Source organism: Lipotes vexillifer, unplaced genomic scaffold (assembly GCF_000442215.2).
Source record: "Lipotes vexillifer unplaced genomic scaffold, Lipotes_vexillifer_v1.1 scaffold382, whole genome shotgun sequence".
Classification (NCBI taxonomy): Eukaryota; Metazoa; Chordata; class Mammalia; order Artiodactyla; family Lipotidae; genus Lipotes; species Lipotes vexillifer.
The window spans coordinates 3,127,701-3,131,835 of record NW_006780611.1 but is presented as its reverse complement, the minus strand read 5'-3'; the positions used below and the strand labels follow the sequence as shown (position 1 = coordinate 3,131,835).

At 40.9% G+C, this 4,135-nt stretch overlaps 1 protein-coding gene across 2 annotated transcripts in view; it reads left to right on the top strand.

Annotated features, from left to right (window-relative positions):
- TBC1D22A (TBC1 domain family member 22A) overlaps positions 1 to 4,135 on the top strand; it is a 324,171-nt gene that overhangs the window by 141,952 nt on the left and 178,084 nt on the right. The window lies entirely within an intron of this gene.

The following is a 4,135-nucleotide window of genomic DNA, read 5'->3' as shown; positions in this document are numbered from 1 at the left end:
GAATGCCGGTGACGAATTTTGGAAGATGAGGAGTATTTTACAATTGATTTTCATTATCAGCATGTGTAAGCTCTGATTGATTTGATTTTATATGTCATTTTCTCGTAAAATAAATTACTCTTGAAAGCTAATACAGAAAGTGACTGGCATAAACGGTGTATTTACTTACGAACATTACGGGTATTTATTTATTTATTTATTTATTTATTTATTTATTTATTTATTTATTTATTATTTTTTTGGCGGCACGCGGGCCTCTCACTGCTGTGGCCTCTCCCGTTGCGGAGCACAGGCTCCGGACGCGCAGGCTCAGCCGCCATGGCTCACGGGCCCAGCCGCTCCGCGGCATGTGGGATCTTCCCGGACCGGGGCACGAACCCGTGTCCCCTGCATCGGCAGGCGGACTCTCAACCACTGCGCCACCAGGGAAGCCCCACGGGTATTTATTTTTATGTTCCTGTTTGTAAATCAGAATCTCAAAAGCACAGGTTGTTTTTAAACAGGTTAATTTTGCCCAGAGAAGACATTTTAACACGTGGTTCCTGGAGATTGAGATTCGCTGGACTTGGATTTGGTGTGCGGTTGGCAAGGGGCACAGAGGAGAAGTGATGCCAACCAGTCGGGACACAGAGCAGAAGTGATGCAGGGAGCTTGCTGTCAGCTGAGTGCTAGTGGCGCCGCCATTCTTTTGCCTTTTCCGCTGTCGGTATGAATTGGGCTTCGAGTGACAGAGAGAGAAGAGCTGTTGCTCGTTTCTCATTGATAAGTTACAGTTTTAGAAACAGTTGTTTTAATTTTCCTTGTTTGCATTTAAGTTTTCCCTCGTTGCACTTTGTTTTTTCCATGTGTTACATGAACCAAGGCTGCTTTTAAATGCATCCTCACCTGGCTTCCTTTGGTGTTCCTCCCACCTAATGTACTTTTGGGGTCCACGGCTCGTCTCAGAAACATTTTAAAGACAGAAACGAGCGCATCTGCAAATAGGAGGCTTCCTGTGGCAGTTCTGTTCCATGTTGGGGAAGTGGAGAGCAGAGGGCCCTGGGAACGCCAGTGGGTCAGAACCAGAGGGTGGGGCTGCCGTTTGGCAGCCCCTGAAATGACAGGAGCGGGCTGTATGCTTGCATAGCCCGTGATGTGTATATAATCAGATTTTCTACTTAAAAACATCTTGATGATGGTCAAAATAATGGACTTACTGAAAAATTGGGAAACTCATTAACAGTATAGCTCCTTGTCCCAGAAACCGTCAGTGGGACGTTTTATTAATTTCCTTCTGGTCTTTTGTCAATATACTTTTTACACCGCAGCAGTTATATTATGCATGCACATTCTAGTATTGCTTTTTGTTTAATATCTACTAAACATTTCCCAAAGTCATTAAGCACTTAAAAAACGTCTTTTTAAAACATAGTGACACACTCCTTTCAATAATGGGTAGGAAAACTAGACAGAAGATCAACAAGAAAGAAAGAAAACTAAGCACCTGAAAACCCCTAGACCTAACAGACATGTACAGAGCAGTGCACCCGTCACAGCAGGATCACATTCTTCTCAAGTGCACGCGAAACATTCTCCAGGACAGACAGTATGCTAGACCATAGAACAAGAGCCAGTACAGTTGAAAGGGTGGAATTCATACAGACTGTGTTCTCTGACCACACAGACATTAAATTAGGTATCAGTAACAGAAGGAAATTTGAAGAATTTGACAAATATGTGGAGATTTTAGAACACGACCATAAAGAAGCAATGTGGGGACCCCCCTGGTGGCACAGTGGTTAAGAATCCGCCTGCCAGTGCAGGGGACACGGGTTCGAACTCTGGTCCGGGAAGACCCCACATGCCGCAGAGCAACTAAGCCCGTGTGCCACAACTACTGAGCCTGCGCTCTAGAGCCCACGAGCCACAACTGCTGAGCCCACGTGCCACAACTGCTGAAGCCCGCGCACCTAGAGCCCGTGCTCCACAACAAGAGAAGCCACTGCAATGAGAAGCCCGTGCACCGCAACGAAGAGTAGCTCCTGCTCGCCACAACTAGAGGAAGCCTGTGCGCAGCAACGAAGACCCAACACAGCCTAAAATAAATTAAAAAAAAAAAAAGATTAAAGAAAAAGAAGCAATGTGTCAGAGAAGATATCGCGAGGAAAATTAGAAATGACTTTGAGATGAATGAAAATGAAAGCACAACATACCCAAACTTATGGCATGCAGCTACAGCAGTGCTCCAAGAGGTATTTATATTAAAAAAGGACATCTCAAGTCATTAACTTGAGTTTTCCATTTCAGAAAGGAGAAAAAGAAGAGCAAATTAAAGCCAAAGCAAACAAAAGGAAGGATATAAAGACTAGAACAAAGTAAATGAGGTAGAGGATACCAAACAGTGGAGAAAAATCAGTAAAACCAATGTTGGTTTCTCAAAAATATCAACAAAATGTTGGCACACCTTCAGCTAGACTGACCTAGGAGAAAAGGGGAGAAGACTCAAGTTACTAAAGTTATGAGCGCTTTTAGAAATAAACAGCACTAAGGAAATACTGTGAACAACTCTCCAAATTCGAGAATGTGGATGAAAAGGAGATGTTCCTAGAAAGGCACAAAGTACCAAAACTGACTGTGATGGTTAATTTTGTATAAACTCGACTAGGCTGTGGTGCCTACTTATTTGGTCAAACACCAGTGTAGATATTGCTGTGCAGGTGTATTCTGGATGTGATTAACATTTAAATTAGTAGTCTTTGAATAAAGCAGATTACCCTGCATAATATGGGTGGACCTTATCCAATTAGTTGAAGGCCTTAAGAGCAAAGACTGAGATTTCCTGAAGTAGAAGAAATTCTTGTTAAGACATAGAAATCCTGCCTGAGTTTCCAGCCTGCTGGCCTGTCCTACAGGTTTCAGACTTGCCATTCCCCATTATTGTGGGAGCCTGTTCCTTAAAATAAGTTTCTCTCTCTCAATATAATGTAATATAATACAGTATAATATACTGTATATATACTGTATACTGTATATATAATATACATATATAATATGTACATTTATTTATCAATATCTGTATGGATATGTACAAGAACAATGTATATAGGAGATTAAATGAGTAATTTAAAAAAATTCCAACAAAGAAAAGCCGAGGATCATATGACTTCACTGGTGAATTCTACCCACATTGAACAAAGAATTAACACCACTCCTTCACAAACTCTTCCAAAAATAGAAGAGAGGAAACGATTTTTAGTTCATTCAATGAGGCCAGTATTATCCTGATACCAAAATGGGAGACAGAGGTATCACAAGGAAAGAAAGCCAGAGGCTAGTATTCCTTATGAAGATAGATGTAACAATCCTCAACGAAATACTAAGAAACTGAATGCAGTGGCATAGTAAAAGAACAAATGGGATTTATCTCAGGAATTCAAGGTTGGTTCAACATAGGAAAAATTCAGTCAGTGTAATGCACTATACTAACAGATGGAAAGACAAAACAACGTAATCATCTCAGAATGATTGACACAGAAAAAGCTGTTTGACAAAATCCAACACGCTTTCACGATAAAAACACTCAACAAGCTGGAAATAGAAGGACTTCCTCTCAAATAAAGAGCGTCCATGAAACACCCACAATTAACGTCATGCTTAATGGGAAAGACTGAATGCTTTCCCCTTATGATTAGCAGCAAGACAAGGATGCGTGTGCACCGCACTTCTGTTCAACATGGCCCTGGTTCTAGCCCGGGCGGTTAAGCAAGAAAATGAAGCAAAAGGCATTGAGAGTGGAAATGAAGAATGAAGCTACCTCCCTTTGCAGGTGACATGATCTGTATATAGAAAATCCAAAGAAATCTACTAAAAAATTATGGAAGCCAACAAATGAGTTCACCCGACGTTGTGGGATATAAGATCAAGGTAGAAAAACCAGTTAGGTTTCTATACACTTGCAATGTACAATCCAGAAATGAAATTATGAAAACAATTCCATTTGCGATAGTGTCAAAATGAATAAAATGATCTAAATTTAGCAAAAAGGAGTACAGTATTTACTCTGAAAACCAGAAAACATTGTGGAAAGATATTAAAGAAGATCTAAATAGACGGAAAGACACCTCGTGTTGTGGATCGGAAGGCTTAATAGTATAAA